Here is a 21,795-nt window from a genome sequence, read left to right as displayed (position 1 = left end):
ACTTGGCTGGGCAGCCAAGACTCTGCGCAGTTTGGGTGCACCGGAGTGTCCGGTGGTGCACCGGACAGTGTCCGGTGCGCCAGGCTGGCTCTGGCGAACTGGCTGCTCTCGGGTTTCGTCGGCGGCGTATGGCTATAAATCACCGGACTGTCCGGTGGTGCACCAACGGCTCTGAATCTCCAACGGTCGGCTTCGCCAAAGAAGGAAAGAAATCTGCACCGGACAGTGTCCGGTGGTGCACCGGACTGTCCGGTGCGCCAGGCGACAGAAGGCAAGAATTGCCTTCATGGAATGCTCTCAATGGCTCCTAGCTGCCTTGGGGCTATAAAAGGGACCCCTAGGCGCATGGAGGAGGACACCAAGCATTCTCTAAGCATTCCTAAGCACCAAGACTCTAATTCCGCGCATTCGTTTCTTTGTGATAGCAACTAGAGCTCCATTTGAGTATAGAACTCTTTGGGTTGTGTTGTGAGCTCGAGTTGTGACTTGTGTGCGTGTTGTGCTCTGATTTTGTGTCTTGTGTGCGTTGCTCATCCCAGCCTTACTTCCGTGCTTCTTTGTGAACATCAAATTGTAAGGGCGAGAGGCTCCAAGTTGTGGAGATTCCTCGCAAGCGGGATATAGTAAACAAAGCAAAACACCGTGGTATTCAAGTGGGTCTTTGGACCGCTTGAGAGGGGTTGATTGCAACCCTCGTCCGTTGGGACGCCACAACGTGGAGTAGGCAAGTGTTGAACTTGGCCGAACCACGGGATAAACCATTGTGTCTATCTGTGTTGATCTTCTTGTGGTTATCGTGTCTTGCAAGAACTCCTCTCTAGCCACTTGGCTTTATTGTGCTAACTCCTAATCAAGTTTTGTGGCATTAAGTTTTAAGTTTTACAGGATCACCTATTCACCCCCCCCCCCTCTAGGTGCTCTCAATTGGTATCAGAGTCGTTCTCTTCACGTAAGGGACTAATCGCCCGAAGAGATGGATCCTAAGGGCAAGGGGATGGTGGTCAATGATAAGGAGAAGGAGTCCTTCGTCAATGATCCAAAAGATGACAAGCCTACTGACTCGGGCTCAAGCCACAAAAGAAAAGACGGGAAGAAGAAGAAAACAAGGCGCATCAAGGAGATCGTCTACTACGATGACAGCGACGAGTCCGCTTCTTCCCAAAAGGACGACGACAACTACGAGAAAAAGAAAACGGTCAATTCAAACTTTTCTTTTGATTATTCTCGTATTCCGCAAAGTACAAATGCTCATTTACTCTCCATTCCACTTGGGAAACCTCCTCACTTTGATGGAGAGGACTACGGATTTTGGAGTCACAAAATGTGTAGTCACTTGTTCTCTCTCCATCCAAGCATATGGGAGATAGTAGAGAGTGGAATGCAATTTGATAGCACTGATAGTCCCATATTTATCAATGAGCAAATTCACAAAAATGCACAAGCCACTACTGTTCTTCTAGCATCATTGTGCAGGGATGAATACCATAAGGTGAGCGGCTTGGATAACGCCAAGCAGATCTGGGACACCCTCAAGATCTCGCATGAGGGGAACGACGTCACCATGCTCACCAAGATGGAGTTGGTGGAGGGCGAACTTGGGAGATTCGCAATGATCAGGGGCGAGGAGCCAACCCAAACGTACAACCGGCTCAAGACCCTCGTCAACAAAATAAGGAGCTATGGAAGCACACGATGGACGGACCACGATGTCGTCCGCCTAATGCTTAGGTCTTTCACTGTCCTTGATCCACATCTTGTAAACAATATTCGTGAGAATCCTAGGTACACCAAGATGATGCCCGAGGAAATACTTGGGAAGTTTGTAAGCGGGCGGATGATGATCAAGGAAGCAAGATACGTTGATGATGCGTTGAATGGCCCAATCCATGAGCCTCAAACTGTTGCTCTCAAAGCAACGAGGAGCAAGGAAGTGCTACCTAGCAAGGTGGCACAAGTTGAGGCGGCAGGGCTCAATGAGGAAGAGATGGCCCTCATCATCAAGCGTTTCAAGACGGCGCTAAGGGGTCGCAAGGAGCATCCCAACAAGAACAAGACAAAGGGGAAGCGCTCATGCTTCAAATGTGGTAAGATTGGTCATTTTATCGCTAATTGTCCCGATAATGATAGTGACCAGGAACAAGAAAAGAAGAGGGAAAAGAAGAAGTCTTACAAGAAGGCTAAGGGCGAGGCACACCTTGGCAAGGAGTGGGACTCGGATTGTTCGTCGTCCGACTCCGACAACGAAGGACTCGCCGCCTCGGCCTTCAACAAGTCATCCCTCTTCCCCAACGAGCATCACACATGCCTAATGGCAAAGGAGAAGAAGGTAAACACTCGAAAGTCTACTTATGCTTCTAGTGATGATGAATCTAGCGATGATGAAATAGACTACGCTAGTTTGTTCAAGGGCTTAGATAGAACTAAGATTGATAAGATCAATGAGTTGATTGATGCCTTGAATGATAAGAATATATTATTAGAAAAGCAAGAGGATCTTTTGTATGAAGAACATGATAAATTTGTAGAAGCACAAAATTCTCTTGCTTTAGAAGTTAAAAGAAATGAAATGCTTTCATGTGAATTGTCTACATGCCATGAATCTATCTCTAGCTTAAAAAGTGTTAATGATGATTTGAATGCTAAGTTAGAAATAGCTAGTAAATCAACCTCTCGTGAAGAATATGTTATGATTTGCAATAGGTGCAAAGATTTTACTGTTGATGCTTGTAGTGAACACCTAGTTTGCATTTCTAAACTAAATGATGAAGTGGCTAGTCTTAATGCTCAACTTAAAACTAGCAAAAATGATTTTGATAAACTAAAATTTGCAAGGGATGCCTACACGGTTGGTAGACACCCCTCAATTAAGGATGTGCTTGGTTTCAAGAGGGAAGCCAAGAACTTAACAAGTCATAAGGCTCCCATTCCCGCCAAGGAGAAAGGGAAGGCCCCTATGACAAATAGTGTTCAAAAGAACCATGCCTTCATGTACCATGGTAGGAGACATTCTAGGGATGTTCATTATAATAGAAGTTATAATGCTCTTGCTTCACATGCCATGATTGCTTCAAGTTCCTCTAATGTGTATGGTAGAAATATGCCTAGGAAAAATGTTGTTCATGCTCCTAGGAAAGTATGTAATGAATCTACCACTATATTTCTTGCATGCAATACTAGATTTGTTCTTTCATGCAAAAATAAAAAGGTGATTGCTAAGAAGGTGGGGGCCAAATGCAAGGGAGACAAGACTTGCATTTGGGTCCCTGAGGCTATTGTTACTAACCTTGTAGGACCCAACAAAAGTTGGGTACCTAAGACCCAAGCCTAATTTGCCTTGCAGGTTTATGCATCCGGGGGCTCAAACTGGATTATCGACAGCGGATGCACAAACCACATGACGGGGGAGAAGAAGATGTTCACCTCCTACGTCAAGAACAAGGATTCCCAAGACTCAATCATATTCGGTGATGGGAATCAAGGCAAGATTAAAGGACTAGGAAAAATAGCTATTTCTTCCGAGCATTCTATCTCTAATGTGTTTTTAGTTGAATCGCTCGGATATAATTTGTTGTCCGCTAGTCAATTATGTAATATGGGATATAACTGCTTATTTACAAATGTAGATGTGTCTGTCTTTAGAAGGAGTGATGGTTCATTAGCTTTTAAGGGTGTATTAGACGGCAAACTCTATTTAGTTGATTTTGCAAAAGAGGAGGTCGGTCTAGATGCATGCTTAATTGCTAAGACTAGCATGGGCTGGCTATGGCATCGTCGTTTAGCACATGTGGGGATGAAGAACCTTCACAAACTTCTAAAGGGAGAACACGTGATAGGTCTAACAAACGTAACCTTCAAAAAAGATAGACCTTGTGCAGCTTGTCAAGCAGGTAAACAGGTGGGAAGCTCTCATCATACCAAAAATGTGATGACCACATCAAGACCTTTGGAGTTGCTTCATATGGACCTCTTCGGACCCGTCGCCTATCTAAGCATAGGAGGAAGTAAGTATGGTCTTGTTATAGTTGATGATTTTTCCCGCTTCACTTGGGTATTCTTTTTGTAGGATAAGTCTGAAACCCAAGGGACCCTCAAGCGCTTCCTAAGGAGAGCTCAAAATGAGTTTGAGCTCAAGGTGAAGAAGATAAGGAGCGACAACGGGTCCGAGTTCAAGAACCTTCAAGTGGAGGAGTACCTTGAGGAGGAAGGAATCAAGCATGAGTTCTCCGCTCCCTACACACCACAGCAAAATGGTGTGGTAGAGCGGAAGAACAGGACGCTCATCGACATGGCAAGGACGATGCTTGGAGAGTTCAAGACGCCCGAGCGGTTTTGGTCGGAAGCCGTGAACACGGCTTGCCACGCCATAAACCGGGTGTACCTTCATCGCCTCCTCAAGAAGACTTCGTATGAGCTTCTAACCGGTAACAAACCCAATGTGTCCTACTTTCGTGTATTTGGGAGCAAATGTTATATTCTAGTGAAAAAAGGTAGAAATTCTAAGTTTGCTCCCAAAGCTGTAGAAGGGTTTTTGTTAGGTTATGACTCAAATACAAAGGCGTATAGGGTCTTCAACAAATCATCGGGTTTGGTTGAAGTCTCTAGTGACGTTGTATTTGATGATACTAATGGCTCTCCAAGAGAGCAAGTTGTTGATCTTGATGATGTAGATGAAGAAGACGTTCCAACGGCCACAATACGCACCATGGCGATTGGAGATGTGCGGCCACAGGAACAAAAGGAGCAAGATCAACTTTCTTCCGCAACAATGGTGCATCCCCCAACTCAAGACGATGAACAGGTTCATCAAGAGGAGGCGTGTGATCAAGGGGGAGCACAAGATGATCATGAAATGGAGGAAGAAGCACAACCGACACCTCCAACTCTAGTTCGAGCGACGATTCAAAGGAATCATCCCGTCGACCAAATTTTGGGTGATATTAGCAAGGGAGTAACTACTCGCTCTAGATTAGTTAATTTTTGTGAGCATTACTCTTTTGTCTCTTCTATTGAGCCTTTCAGGGTAGAAGAGGCCTTGCTAGATCCGGACTGGGTGCTGGCCATGCAGGAAGAGCTCAACAACTTCAAGAGAAATGAAGTTTGGACACTGGTGCCTCGTCCCAAGCAAAACATTGTGGGAACCAAGTGGGTGTTCCGCAACAAACAAGATGAGCACGGGGTGGTGACAAGGAACAAGGCACGACTTGTGGCAAAAGATATGCCCAAGTCGCAGGTTTGGACTTTGAGGAGACTTTTTCTCCTGTGGCTAGGCTAGAGTCAATTCGCATATTGTTAGCCTATGCTGCTCACCATTCTTTCAGGTTGTTCCAAATGGATGTGAAGAGCGCTTTCCTCAACGGGCCAATCAAGGAGGAGGTGTACGTGGAGCAACCCCCTGGCTTCGAGGATGAACGGTACCCCGACCACGTGTGTAAGCTCTCTAGGGCGCTCTATGGACTTAAGCAAGCCCCAAGAGCATGGTATGAATGCCTTAGAGACTTTTTAATTGCTAATGCTTTCAAGGTTGGGAAAGCCGATCCAACTTTATTCACTAAGACTTGTGATGGTGATCTCTTTGTGTGCCAAATTTATGTCGATGACATAATATTTGGTTCTACTAACCAAAAGTCTTGTGAAGAATTTAGCAGGGTGATGACTCAGAAATTCGAGATGTCAATGATGGGCGAGTTGAACTACTTCCTTGGGTTCCAAGTGAAGCAACTCAAGGATGGTACCTTCATCTCACAAACGAAGTATACACAAGAGTTGCTCAAGAGGTTTGGGATGAAGGACGCCAAGCCTGCAAAGACTCCAATGGGAACCGACGGACACGTCGACCTCAACAAAGGAGGTAAGTCCGTTGATCAAAAGGCATACCGGTCTATGATAGGGTCTTTACTTTATTTATGTGCTAGTAGACTGGATATTATGCTTTGTGTATGCATGTGTGCTAGATTTCAATCCGATCCAAGAGAGTGTCACTTAGTGGCCGTGAAGCGAATTCTTAGATATTTAGTCGCTACGCCTTGCTTCGGGATCTGGTATCCAAAGGGGTCTACCTTTGACTTAATTGGATATTCAGACTCCGATTATGCTGGATGTAAGGTCGATAGGAAAAGTACATCGGGGATGTGCCAATTCTTAGGAAGGTCCCTGGTGTCTTGGAGCTCTAAGAAACAAACTTCTGTTGCCTTATCCACCACTGAGGCCGAGTATGTTGCCGCAGGACAGTGTTGCGCACAACTACTTTGGATGAGGCAAACCCTCAGGGACTTTGGCTACAATCTGAGCAAAGTCCCACTCCTATGTGATAATGAGAGTGCTATCCACATGGCGGACAATCCTGTTGAACACAGCCGCACAAAGCACATAGACATCCGGCATCACTTTTTGAGAGACCACCAGCAAAAGGGAGATATCGAAGTGTTTTATGTTAGCACCGAGAACCAGCTAGCTGATATCTTTACCAAGCCTCTAGATGAAAAGACCTTTTGCAGGCTGCGTAGTGAGCTAAATGTCTTAGATTCGCGGAACTTGGATTGATTTGTAGCATACATGTGTTTTATGCCTTGATCATGTTCCTTAAGCATTTTGTTGTTTTATGGTGTTCAAGTTGTACAAACACTCCCCGGACCTCAAAAGTCCATGTGTGAGTGAAGCACATAGTTAGGGGGAGATGTGCTACAACTTGACCCTTTGAGTCTAACCATATGCTTGAGTGTTCTTAATTTAGTCTCAAAGGTGGATTGAAAGGGAAAGTTGGACTTGGACCATGAAAGACTTCCACTGCACTCCGATGAAAGAGTAACTAACTCCAAGTTCATCTTCCTGCTCTTATTGCCTTTTTACTCTTAATTGAAGATTTTGGTGAGGCAATGGGGTTTAAGGGCCAAGATTGATCCCGTTTTGGTGCTTGATGCCAAAGGGGGAGAAAATAAGGCCAAAGCAACAAATGGATCAGCTACCACTTGAGAATTTTGAAAATAGAGCTTTTGGTTTGTCAAAAAATCTCTTATTGTCTCTTTTGTCAAAAGTTGGCCTCTTGTGGGGAGAATGGTTGATTATGGAAAAAAGGGGGAGTTTTTGAAATCTTTGATCAATTTCTCTTGGAACAACTCTCTTTATGTCTCAACAAGTGTGTTTGACTTAGAGATAGGAAATCGAGTTTGATTTGCAAAAACAAAACCAAGTGGTGGCAAAGAATGATCCAAATATGCCAAATTTGAATCAAAACAAATTTGTATTCTCATTTGCATTGATGTTGCACTTCTTTTAGTTGCTTTTTGTTGTGTTGGCATTAATCACCAAAAAGGGGAGATTGAAAGGGAAATGTACCCTGGGGACATTTCTATAAGATTTTGGTGATTAAGTGCTCCACACAAATGTCTTGAGTAATATTTGTGCCAAAGACTTAATAAGTGCAAATCAAGAGTATAGGTATGTTTCTAAGACTTAGTACATTGTTTTGAAGACTAATGTATTGTGTCTAAGTGCTAGTAACAGGAAAAGACCAATTTGGAAAAGACTTGGCTCGGCAGCCAAGACTCTGCGCAGTCTGGGTGCACCGGACTGTCCGGTGGTGCACCGGACAGTGTCTGGTGCGCCAGGCTGGCTTTGGCGAACTGGCTGCTCTCGGGTTTCGTCGGCGGCGTACGGCTATAAATCACCGGACTGTCCGGTGGTGCACCGGACTGTCCGGTAAGCCAACAGTCGCCCGGGCCAACGGTCGGCCGCGTAATCCGCGTGCGACGCATGGCAGAGCCAACGGTCAGAAGGGGGCACCGGACTGTCCGGTGTGCACCGGACAGTGTCCGGTGCGCCAACGGCTCTGAATCTCCAACGGTCGGCTTCGCCAAAGAAGGAAACAAATCCGCACCGGACAGTGTCCGGTGGTGCACTGGACTGTCCGGTGCGCCAGGCGACAGAAGGCAAGAATTGCCTTCAATGCTCTCAACGGCTCCTAGCTGCCTTAGGGCTATAAAAGGGACCCCTAGGCGCATGGAGGAGGACACCAAGCATTCTCTAAGCATTCCTAAGCACCAAGACTCCAATTCCACGCATTCGTTTCTTTGTGATAGCAACTAGAGCTCCATTTGAGTATAGAACTCTTTGGGTTGTGTTGTGAGCTCGAGTTGTGACTTGTGTGCGTGTTGTGCTCTGATTTTGTGTCTTGTGTGCGTTGCTCATCCCAGCCTTACTTCTGTGCTTCTTTGTGAACATCAAATTGTAAGGGCGAGAGGCTCCAAGTTGTGGAGATTCCTCGCAAGCGGGATATAGTAAACAAAGCAAAACACCGTGGTATTCAATTGGGTCTTTGGACCACTTGAGAGGGGTTGATTGCAACCCTCGTCCATTGGGACGCCACAACGTGGAGTAGGCAAGTGTTGAACTTGGCTGAACCACGGGATAAACCACTGTGTCTATCTGTGTTTATCTTCTTGTGGTTATCGTGTCTTGCAAGAACTCCTCTCTAGCCACTTGGCTTTATTGTGCTAACTCCTAATCAAGTTTTGTGGCATTAAGTTTCAAGTTTTACAGGATCACCTATTCACCCCCCCCCCCTCTAGGTGCTCTCAAGTAGGTTTGCAAGAACGAACCTCGGTAAAACAAATCATCGTGTCTCACTCTTTATTTGCCCGCGATTTGTTTTTCACCCTCTCTCTCGGACTCGTTTATATTTCTAACGCTAACCCGGCTTGTATTAGTGCTTAAGTTTCTAAATTTCAGATTCGCCCTATTCACCCCCCCCCCCTCTAGGCGACTTTCAATTGGTATCAAAGTCGGTGCTTCATTAGAGCCTAACCGCTCGAAGTGATGTCGAGAGCATCCGCCAAGAGGGAGATCGGGACCGGCGAGAAGCCCGCCACAAGCCATGGGAAGGCTCCATCCGGGGAGTCCGCCAACAAGGTGAAGGGATCCCCTTCACACGACAAGTCGCGTCGGAGCGGTGACAAGAAGAAGAAGATGAGGAAGGTGGTCTACTACGAGACCGACTCTTCATCGCCATCCACCTCCGGCTCTGACACGTCGTCCGTAACTTCTAAGCGCCATGAGCACAAGAAGTTTAGTAAGATTCCCCTACGCTACCCTCGCATTTCCAAACGTACTCCTTTACTTTCCGTCCCATTAGGCAAACCACCTATGTTTGATGGTGAAGATTATAATATGTGGAGTGATAAAATGAGGCATCATCTAACCTCACTCCACACTAGCATTTGGGATGTTGTTGAGATTGGAGTACAGGTACCATCACCGGGGGATGAAGACTATGATTCGGACGAGGTCGCCCAAATCCGACATTTCAACTCCCAAGCCACCACTATACTTATCGCCTCTCTAAGTCGAGAGGAGTATAACAAGGTGCAAGGGTTAAAGAGCGCCAAGGAGATTTGGGGCGTACTCAAGACGGCGCACGAAGGAGACGAGGTGACCAAGATCACCAAGCGGGAGACGATCGAGGGGGAGCTCGGTCGCTTCCGGCTTCGCCAAGGAGAAGAGCCACAAGAAATGTACAACCGGCTCAAGACCTTGGTGAACCAAGTGCGCAACCTCGGGAGCACAAAATGGGATGACCATGAAATGGTCAAGGTTATTCTTAGATCACTTGTTTTTCTTAACCCTACGCAAGTTCAATTAATTCGTGGTAATCCTAGATATACACTAATGTCTCCCGAAGAAGTAATAGGAAATTTTGTGAGCTTTGAGTTGATGATCAAAGGCTCAAAGAAAATCATCGAGCTAGATGGCCCCTCCACGCCCGAAGCACAACCGGTCGCATTCAAGGCAACGGAGGAGAAAAAGGAGGAGTCTACATCAAGTAGACAACCCATCGACGCCTCTAAGCTCGACAATGAGGAGATGGCGCTCATCATCAAGAGCTTCCGCCAAATCCTCAAGCAAAGGAGGGGGAAAGATTACAAGCCCCGCTCCAAGAAAGTTTGCTACAAGTGTGGTAAGCCCGATCATTTTATTGCAAAATGTCCACTATCTAGTGACAGTGACAGGGGCGACGACAAGAAGGGCAAGAGGAGAGAAAAGAAGAGGTACCACAAGAAGAGGGGCGGCGATGCCCATGTGTGCCGCGAATGGGACTCCGACGAGAGCTCCACCGACTCCTCCTCCGACGAGGACGCCGCCAACATCGCCGTCACAAAGGGCCTCCTCTTCCCCAACGTCGGCCACAAGTGCCTCATGGCAAAGGACGGCAAAAGGAAGAAGGTAAAATCAAGATCCTCCACTAAATATGAAACCTCTAGTGATGAGGATAATTGTAGTGATGAGGAGGATAATTTGCGTACCCTTTTCGCCAACCTAAACATGCAACAAAAAGAAAAATTAAATGAATTAATTAGTGCTATTCATGAGAAGGATGAACTCTTGGACTCCCAAAAGGACTTTCTAATTAAGGAAAATAAGAAGCATGTTAAGGTTAAGAATGCTTATGCTCTAGAAGTAGAAAATGTGAAAAATTATCTAGTGAGCTAAGCACTTGCCATGATGTCATTACCAACCTTAGAAATGAGAATGCTAGTTTAATTGCTAAGGTTGATTCAAATGTTTGTGATGCTTCAATTCCCAATCTTAGAGATGATAATGTTAAATTACTTGCTAAGATTGAAGAATTAAATGTTTCTTTTGCTAGCCTTAGAAATGATAATGAAAAACTAATTGTTAAGGCTAAGGACTTAGATGTTTGAAATGTTACCATATCTAATCTTAGAAGTGAAAATGACATTTTACATGCTAAGATTGTTGAACTAAAAACTTGCAAACCCTCTACATCTACTGTTGAGCATGTTTCCATTTGTACTAGATGTAGATACATTAATGTTGATGCTATTCATGATCACCTAGCTTTAATTAAGAAACAAAATGATTACATAGCTCAACTTAATGCCAAAATTAATGAGCATGACTTAGAAAATGAAAATTTTAAATTTGCTAGAAGCATGCTCTATAGTGGGAGACGCTCTGGCATCAAGGATGGCATTGGCTTCCAAAAGGGAGACAATGTCAAACTTAATGCCCCTCCTAAAAGATTGTCTAATTTTGTTAAGGGCAAGGCTCCCATGCCTCAGGATAACGAGGGTTACATTTTATACCCTGTCGGTTATCCCGAGCACAAAATTAGGAGAATTCATTCTAGGAAGTCTCACTCTGGCCCTAATCATGCTTTTATGTATAAGGGTGAGACATCTAGTTCTAGGCAATCAACCCATGCTAAATTGCTTAAGAAGAAAACTCCTATTGCATCAAATGATTCTAACATTGCATTTAAGACTTTTGATGCATCTTATGTTTTAACTAACAAATCCGGCAAGGTAGTTGCCAAGTATGTTGGGGGCAAGCACAAGGGGTCAAAGACTTGTGTTTGGGTACCCAAAGTTCTTATATCTAATGTCAAAGGACCCAAAACCGTTTGGGTACCTAAAATCAAGAACTAAAATTGTTTTGTAGGTTTATGCATCCGGGGGCTCAAGTTGGATCATCGATAGCGGGTGCACAAACCACATGACAGGGGAGAAGAAAATGTTCTCCTCCTACGAGAAAAACCAAGATCCCCAACGAGCTATCACATTCGGGGATGGAAATCAAGGTTTGGTCAAAGGATTGGGTAAAATTGCTATATCTCCTGACCACTCCATTTCCAATGTTTTTCTTATAGATTCTTTAGATTATAACTTGCTTTCAGTTTCGCAATTATGTAAAATGGGTTACAACTGTCTTTTTACGGATACCGGTGTTACTGTCTTTAGAAGAAGTGATGATTCAATGGCATTTAAGGGAGTGTTAGAGGGTCAGCTATACTTAGTAGATTTTGATAGAGCTGAACTCGACACTTGCTTAATTGCTAAGACTAACATGGGCTGGCTCTGGCATCGCCGACTAGCACATGTTGGAATGAAGAATCTTCACAAGCTTCTAAAGGGAGAACACATTTTGGGACTAACAAATGTTCATTTTGAGAAAGACAGGATTTGTAGCGCATGTCAGGCAGGGAAGCAAGTTGGTGTTCATCATCCACACAAGAACATCATGATGACTGACAGGTCACTCGAGCTCCTACACATGGACCTATTCGGCCCGATAGCTTACATAAGCATCGGCGGAAGTAAGTACTGTCTAGTTATTGTGGATGATTATTCTCGCTTCACTTGGGTGTTCTTTTTGCAGGAAAAATCTCATACCCAAGAGACCTTAAAGGGATTCTTGAGACGGGCTCAAAATGAGTTCGGCTTAAGGATCAAAAAGATTAGAAGCGACAATGGGGTGGAGTTCAAGAACTCACAAATTGAAGGCTTCCTTGAGGAGGAGGGAATCAAGCATGAGTTCTCTTCTCCCTACATGCCACAACAAAATGGTGTAGTGGAGAGGAAGAATCGAACTCTATTGGACATGGCAAGAACCATGCTTGATGAGTACAAGACTTCGGATCGGTTTTGGGCCGAGGCGGTCAACACCGCTTGCTACGCCATCAACCGGTTATATCTACACCGAATCCTCAAGAAGACATCATACGAACTCCTAACCGGTAAAAAGCCCAATGTTTCATATTTTAGAGTCTTTGGTAGCAAATGCTTTATTCTTGTTAAAAGAGGTAGAAAATCTAAATTTGCTCCTAAGGTTGTAGAAGGCTTTTTACTAGGATATGATTCAAACACAAGGGCATATAGAGTCTTTAACAAGTCCTCCGGACTAGTTGAAGTTTCTTGTGACATTGTGTTTGATGAGACTAACGGCTCTCAAATAGAGCAAGTTGATCTTGATGAGATAGGTGATGAAGAGGCTCCATGCGTCGCGCTAAGGAACATGTCCATTGGGGATGTGTGTCCTAAGGAATCCGAAGAGCCACCACAAGCACAAGATCAACCATCTTCCTCCACGCAAGCATCTCCACCAACTCAAAATGAGGATGAGGCTCAAGATGATGAAGGAGAAGATCAAGAAGATGAGCCACCTCAAGATGACGGAAATGATCAAGGGGGAGATGCAAATGATCAAGACAAGGAGGATGAAGAACCAAGGCCGCCACACCCAAGAGTCCACCAAGCAATCCAACGAGGTCACCCCGTGAACACCATCCTCGGTGATATTCAAAAGGGGGTAACTACTCGATCTCGTGTTGCTCATTTTTGTGAACATTACTCTTTTGTTTCCTCTATTGAGCCACACAGGGTAGAGGAAGCACTTCAAGATTCGGATTGGGTGATGGCGATGCAAGAGGAGCTCAACAACTTCACTAGGAATGAGGTATGGCATTTAGTTCCATGTCCTAACCAAAATGTTGTAGGAACCAAGTGGGTCTTCTGCAACAAACAAGATGAGCATGGTGTGGTGACAAGGAACAAAGCCCGACTTGTGGCCAAGGGGTATTCACAAGTCGAAGGTTTGGATTTTGGTGAAACCTATGCACCCGTAGCTAGGCTAGAATCAATTCGCATTTTACTTGCCTATGCTACTTACCATGGCTTCAAGCTTTATCAAATGGACGTGAAAAGTGCCTTCCTCAATGGACCAATCAAGGAAGAGGTCTATGTTGAGCAACCTCCCGGCTTTGAAGATAGTGAGTATCCAAATCACGTATATAAACTCTCTAAGGCGCTTTATGGGCTCAAGCAAGCCCCAAGAGCATGGTATGAATGCCTAAGAGATTTTCTTATTGCTAATGGCTTCAAAGTCGGAAAGGCTGATCCTACTTTATTTACTAAAACTCTTGACAATGATTTGTTTGTATGCCAAATTTATGTTGATGATATTATATTTGGGTCTACTAACGAATCAACATGTGAAGAATTTAGTAGGATCATGACACAAAAATTCGAGATGTCTATGATGGGGGAGTTAAAGTACTTCTTAGGATTTCAAGTGAAGCAACTCCAAGAGGGCACCTTCATTAGCCAAACGAAGTATATTCAAGACATTCTAAACAAGTTTGGGATGAAGGATGCCAAGCCCATCAAGACACCCATGGGAACCAATGGGCATCTCGACCTCGACACGGGAGGTAAATCCGTCGATCAAAAGGTATACCGATCGATGATAGGCTCTTTACTCTATTTATGTGCATCTCGACCGGACATAATGCTTTTCTGTATGCATGTGTGCAAGATTCCAAGCCGACCCTAAGGAAGCTCACCTTACGGTCGTAAAACGAATCTTGAGATATTTAGTTTATACTCCTAAGTTTGGGCTTTGGTACCCTAGGGGATCCACATTTGATTTGATTGGTTATTCGGATGCCGATTGGGCAGGGTGTAAAATTAATAGAAAGAGCACATCGGGGACTTGCCAGTTCTTGGGAAGATCTCTGGTGTCTTGGGCTTCAAAGAAACAAAATTCCATAGCTCTTTCTACCGCCGAAGCTGAGTATATTGTCGCAGGCCATTGTTGCGCGCAATTGCTTTGGATGAGGCAAACCCTTAGGGACTATGGTTACAAATTAACCAAAGTTCCTCTTCTATGTGATAATGAGAGTGCAATCCGCATGGCGGATAATCCCGTTGAGCATAGCCGCACTAAACACATAGCCATTCGGTATCATTTTCTAAGGGATCACCAACAAAAGGGGGATATCGAGATTGCATATATTAACACTAAGGAACAATTAGCCGATATCTTTACCAAGCCACTAGATGAACAAACTTTTAACAAACTTAGGCATGAGCTAAATATTCTTGATTCTCGGAACTTCTTTTGATGTTTTGCACACATAGCTCATTAATATACCTTTGATCATATCTCTTTTATATGCTATGACTAATGTGTTTTCAAGTGTATTTCAAACCAAGTCATAGATTGAAAGGGAATTGGAGTCTTCGGCGAAGACAAAAGCTTCCACTCCACTCCATCAATTACTCACCCTTCGCCGTCGCTCCGAGCCACTCTCCAACTTTGGTATAATCTTCACTCATATTTTGTTTGCCAAAGGAGGAGAAAGTAGTTGGAAGGGCTTATATTTCACTCAAGTATCCGTTTTTGGCGATTCATGCCAAAGGGGAGAAAGTATTAGCCCAAAGCAAAAGGACCGCACCACCACCAATTTTCAAAATTTGAGTTAAGAAAAGATTGTGAAATAATGAATTTTTCAATTGGTATCTTATTTTTGATAGAATTTCAAAATTGGAACACCCTCTTCAAAAACTAATATCTAAAACCCTCTTGAACACTAAGAGGAGGATTTTATAAAGGGGGAGTTTTGTTTAGTCAAAGGAAAAGCATTTGAAATAGGGGGAGAAAAATTCAAATCTTGAAAATGCTTCTCAAAATCTTATTCATTTACCTTTGACTATTTGCAAAAAGACTTTGAAAAGAATTTACAAAAGGATTTGCAAAAACAAAACATGTGGTGCAAGCGTGGTCCAAAATGTTAAAAATATAAAGAAACAATCTATGCATATCTTATGAGAATATATTGGTTTCATTCCAAGCAACCTTTGCACTTACAATTATGCAAACTAGTTCAATTATGCACTTCTATATTTGCTTTGGTTTGTGTTGGCATAAATCACCAAAAAGGGGGAGATTGAAAGGGAAATAGGCTTACACCTTTTCCTAATTGATTTTGGTGGTTGAATTGCCCAACACAAATAATTGGACTAACTAGTTTGCTCTAGTCTATAAGTTTTACAGGTGCCAAAGGTTCACAACAAGCCAATAAAAAGATCAAAGATGGGTTCAAATATAGAGAGCAAAAGACATCCCAAAAGGCACCCTGGTCTGGCGCACCGGACTGTCCGGTGTGCCACCGGACAGTGTCCGGTGCACCAAGGAACTCGAAGCTGAACTTGCCACCTTCAGGAAAATGGGAGGCCGCTCCGCTATAATTCATCGGACTGTCCGGTGTGCCAGCGGAGCAACGGCTACTTCGCGCCAACGGTCGACTGCAAACACATTCAATGCGCTACAGTGCGCGCCAGAGTCAGAGCAGCGACAAACGGCGCACCGGACAGTCTACAGGACCTGTCCGGTGCACCACCGGACAGCCCAGAGGCCCCACCAGTCAGAGCTCCAACGGTCGAACCCTAATGGCCGGATGACGTGGCTGGCGCACCGGACAGTGTTCGGTGGCGCACCGGACTATCCGGTGCGCCATGCGACAGCAGCCTTCCAACGGCCACTTTTGGTGGTTGGGGCTATAAATACCCCAACCACCCCACATTCAATGGCATCCAAGTTTTCCACCTTCAACACATTACAAGAGCTATAGCATTCAATTCTAGACACAACCAAAGAGATCAAATCCTCTCCCAAGTCCGGAATCACTCCAAATCAAATAGTGACTAGAGAGAGCGACATTTGTGTTCATTTGAGCTCTTGCACTTGGATTGCTTCTTTTCTTTCTCACTCTTTCTTGTGATCAAACTCAATTGTAACCAAGGCAAGAGACACCAATTGTGTGGTGGTCCTTGTGGGAACTTTGTGTTCCGTTTGATTGAGAAGAGAAGCTCACTCGGTCTAAGTGACCGTTTGAGAGAGGGAAAGGGTTGAAAGAGACCCGGTCTTTGTGACCACCTCAACGGGGAGTAGGTTTGCAAGAACCGAACCTCGGTAAAACAAATCATCGTGTATCACTCTTTATTTGCCCGCGATTTGTTTTTCACCCTCTCTCTCTCGGACTCGTTTATATTTCTAACGCTAACCCGGCTTGTAGTTGTGCTTAAGTTTCTAAATTTCAGATTCGCCCTATTCACCCCCCCCCCTCTAGGCGACTTTCAATAACTGTAGAAAAAACTCTAAGAACTCTTGTAATAACCTTTGTAAAGAATAATGTAACTAAATTTTACTCTGTGAACTTTGTCCATACCTTGTAATATATTCTTACCCTTCCATCAATGTATAAAGTGCTTCGGTGTGAACGAAATTAGCATTTTTGAGCCGAAGGCAAAAACACATTCCCTTATTTTTGTACACAGTGAAGCATAAAAACTGCTTCTTTTTCTTTTTGCCGAAGCCTTGTCTTTTGAGCCGAAGCAACTGCCTGTGTTATGATGATGATGATGATCCTATGTATGTCTAAATGAATGTTTATGAATGCGAATGTATGATGTAATGTGTCGTGCAAATGAATGTCCAAACACACGCATACGAAGCCACAACCATAGCCTTCATCCCCTTAGGAATAACCAAAGTCTCTTTGCCGTTTATTTTTCGGCTTCACCGCTTATTTTTCGGTGTATCAGCACTGACTTTTCGCTGTAAGTTCTGCATTCCCTTATGAACGTCTTTTGAACTTCTTCGCCTTCTATTTCGGCGGTATCGCGTTGACTTTTCGCGCTTCGCCTTATATTTCGGCGGAATCAGCGTTGACTTTTCGTTGTAAGCTCTGCATTCCCTTAGGAATGACTTTTGAGCAGAAAACTTACACTGCGCTCCCTTAGGAACGGCTTTTTGTAGCTTCGTCATGCTCTGCATCCCCTTAGGGACGTCTTTTGAGCTTCTCCCTGTTTTTTCTTTTCTCTTTGCACTCGATGGTGCATGCTCAGCTTTTACATTTACATTTTTGGGGGATATTGCTCTTGTAGAGCTGAAATAAGAAAAAGAGAAATTACATGCTATGGCCCCATTAAAAACCTTTCTCCCCTTTAGAAAGGAAAAGGGTGCCATAGGAAAAAATAAAAAGATTACATCAAGCTATACATAATATCGCCAAAGCTCATCCGCATTCCAAGATCTAGGAATGTCGTTGCCGTCCATATCCTTTAATCTGTAAGAACCGGGTCTTGACGAAGATACTACCAGAAAAGGTCCTTCCCACTTCAACTGTAGCTTGCCTACTGTATCTGGGTTGGCAACTCTCTGAAGTACCAAGTGCCCTGGCTTGATGTTTTTTAACCGAACTTTTCTGTCACGCCATTTTATTGTTTCGGCTTGATATTTATTGATGTTCTCCACAGCCTGAAGCATGATCCCTTCTATAGCATCTTTTGCCACAGAATAATCAGTTTCGTCCTCTGCCGAAGCCACTGTTCTTATTGGTCCTGCTTTAGCTTCTTCTAGGGTTATTGCTTCGTCACCAAACAATAATTTGAATGTTGTAAAGCCTGTTGACCTTGATATTGTTGTGTTGTGGCTCCACGCCACTTTGATCAATTCATCTGGCCACTTTCCTCTGGGTTGATTGAAGATTAACTTCATTATTCCTGTCATTATAATGTCATTAGCTCTTTCAACAAGTCCATTTGACTCCGGATGTCTGACCGATGCAAAATGAATCTTCGTGCCAATTTGTTCACAAAACTTTTTGAAAGCTTCAGCGTCGAACTGTGTTCTGTTGTCCACAGTAATAGCCTTCGGCACTCCAAAGCGACAAACAATATTTTGCCAGAAAAATTTTTGGACAGTGACCGAAGTTATTGTGGCTAAAGGCTTTGCCTCAATCCACTTAGAAAAATATTCTACCGCCACTACAACATATTTTAGATTTCCTTGAGCTGGTGGAAGTGGGCCTAGCAAATCGAGGCCCCGCCTTTGCAACGGCCAAGTGGGCTATATTAACTGAGTTAGAGATGAAGGTTGTTTCTGATCTCTTGCACATTTTTGACAGCCTTCACATTTTTTAACTAACTATGTTGCATCTGAAGCTGTCTTCGGCCAATAAAATCGTTGACGAAAATTTTTTCCCAGCAAGGGCCTAGATCCGATGTGAGATCCACACAGACCTGCGTGTATCTCCTTCATCAATTCGATACCTTCAGTTCTTGATAAACATTTGAGGAGTGGTGAACAAACTCCATGTTTATACAATTCCCCTTCTATCATGACATATGGTCTTGTTCTTGCCTCCATTCTTTTGTTATAAGCTTCGTCACTTGAAAGACAATTTCCTTGAAGGAAAGATATTATTTCAGTTCCCCAATCTTCACTGTGCACTGGAGAAATGGTGAGCACTGCTCTTTCCATGAGCTCAACCGAAGGTGCTTTTATTGTTTCAAAAAATACTTCAGAGGGTAAAGGGAGCCCCTGAGCCGCTGATTTGGCTAGCAAATCCGCATGCTCATTTTCACCTCTTGGAATATTTTTGACGGAAAACCCTTTGAAGGAAGCTTCCAACCTTCGGACTGCATCCAGATATTTTTCTAGCTTTGGGTCCCGTGCCCTGCTGCACTTATCCACATGGCCAGCAATAACTTGAGAATCAGTCTTCAGGATGGCCCTTCTTATTCCCATTGCCCTTAGTTTTCGAAGCCCCAAAAGAAGTGCTTCGTACTCAGCAATATTATTTGTGCAACTGAAGTCCAGTTTGACTGCAAAACATGTTTTGACTTTTGAAGGTGCTACTAGGACTGCAGCTGCTCCTGCACCGAAGGTTCCCCAAGAACCATCACAGAACACCGTCCAAGCTTCGGTATCCTTGTTTGTCCCTTCTTTGTGAGCCCCTGGCGTCCAGTCAGCAATGAAGTATGCTAGCGCCTAGGATTGAATTGAAGATCTGTGCACGTAATCAATGGTAAATTCATTGAGCTCCGCAGCCCACTTTCCAACCCTTCCAGTAGCTTCTCTGTTCCTCATAATATCCTTCAGAGGCTGTGACGAGGGAACAATTATATGGTAAGCTTGGAAATAATGCTGAAGCTTCCTGGAAGCCATTAATACAGCATACAACACTTTCTCCAACTCTGTGTAATTTTTCTTTGATAGGCTTAATACTTCAGAGACAAAATATACTGGGACTTGCTTTTTATTTTGTCCTTCAAGCTTCTCTTATACAAGTGCCGCACTCACTACAGAGTGCGAAGCTGCCACATACAATAGCAGAGGAGCCCCTAGCGCGGGTGGAGTTAACATTGTTAGATCTATCAGGTATTGCTTCAGCTCTTTGAAGGCCTTCTGCTGAGCTGATCCCCATTGAAATACTTCGGCCGACTTCAGCACTTCAAAGAATGTTAAATTTCTCTCTGCTGATCTATATATGAATCGATTCAAAGATGCCAGTCTTCCTGTCAGCCGTTGAACCCCCTTCTTTTGTGCTTGGCGGCTCCATCTGAAGGATAGCTTCGATTTTATTTGGATTAGCTTCGATCCCTTTTATTGAAACTAAACAACCAAGGAATTTTCCCTTTTTTACTCCGAAGACACGTTTTTCTGGATTCAACTTCAGGCCAGCTTGCCTAAAATTAGCAAATGTTTCCTGTAGATCAGCAATGTGATTTTCCTGCTTCGTGCTTTTTACTATGATATCATCCACATATGTTAGCACATTTCTGCCTATCTGAGAGTGAAGGACTTTCGCTGTCATTCTACTGAAGCTTCCTCCAGCATTCTTGAGCCCCTCAGGCATCCGAAGATAACAATATGTGCCGCTGGGGGTTATGAAGCTGGTTTTTGGCTCATCTTCCTTCTTCATCTAGATTTGGTGGTAGCCTGAATAACAATCTAGTAGACTCATGAGCTCTGACGAAGCTGTTGCATCTACTAGAGAATCTATTCTTGGTAATGAGAACTCATCCTTTGGACAAGCTTTGTTGAGATTAGTAAAATCAATGCACATTCCCCATTTACCATTGGCCTTCTGCACCATAACAGTATTGGCTAACCATTCTGGGTATTTTACTTCTTTGATGACTCCAGCACTAAGAAGTCTTTTCACTTCATTCCAAGCACCTTCAGCTTTGTCATCAGACATTTTCCGAAGCCTTTGCTTTTTTGGTCTGAAGGATGGATCGACATTGAGCGAATGTTCAATGACATCCCTGTTGACACCACAGAGATCGTTGGCTGACCATGCGAAGACATCTTTGTTGTTGAACAAAAACCTTGTTAGAGTTTTCTCCTGTTCCTCAGACAATTGAAATCCCAGCAATACCTTCTACTCTGCTATATCTTCACATAAGAGCATGGGCTTCGGCTGATCGGTCGAAGCAGCCTTCTCCCTTCTGTACTTGTATTGCTCACAAGCTTCGGCTCCATCTATATTATGAATTGCTTTTGAATCTGTCCAGTTTCCTTCAGCCTTTCTGGCAGCTTCCTGACTTCCATGAATAGCAATAGGCCCTTGATCCGAAGGTATCTTCATGCATAGATATGCTGGATGAAGAATTGCTTCAAAAGCATTGAGTGTCCCACAACCAATGATTGCATTGTAGGGGTACTCCATGTCGACAATATCAAACACAACTTGCTCAGTCCTTGTATTGTTGACAAATCCGAAGGTCACTGGCATCGTGATCTTGCCGAGCGCTACAATCTGCCTTCCTTCGAAGCCACAAAGAGGGTGTGTAGCATCATGAATCTTATCCTCTGGCTCTTGCATCTGTCTGAAGGCCTTAGCAAATATAATATCTGTTGCACTGCCTGTATCAACTAGAACATTGTGGACCAGAAATCCTTTGATCAAGAAATAACCATAGCATCATTGTGAGGGTAATCCTTGAGCTGAAGGTCCTCTTGGGAGAATGTAATTGGGATGTGGGACCATCTCGACTTGATGAAGGGTCCCTGCACCCCGACATGCTGTACCCTTCTCTGTGCCTCCTTCTTCTGCTTCTTGTTGGCTGGCTCTGAGCATGAACTGCCTGTTATCGGGAGTACTAGCTTCGTAGCCGAAGCAGCTCTAGCTTGGTTGTTGAACGAAGCCATCAACTCAAAAAGTGGAAGTGAGTTCACCAGAGGTGGGCGCCAATGTTGGCGACTTGTTCTCAAATGCTATGAATTAAGAACAAGGCAATATAAAATGTTAAATATTAATGCCCTTCGTCCACTGAAGCATTATATCCCCAAGGATTTAATGAACTTCGGACGAAGGCCATGAGTAAGATATCACGAAGGTCATACCTTCGTGATTAGAGTTATAAAACAATG

Source organism: Zea mays, chromosome 5 (assembly GCF_902167145.1).
Source record: "Zea mays cultivar B73 chromosome 5, Zm-B73-REFERENCE-NAM-5.0, whole genome shotgun sequence".
Taxonomy (NCBI): Eukaryota; Viridiplantae; Streptophyta; class Magnoliopsida; order Poales; family Poaceae; genus Zea; species Zea mays.
The sequence above is the reverse complement of the archived record's forward strand: the minus strand, read 5'-3'. Positions refer to the sequence as shown.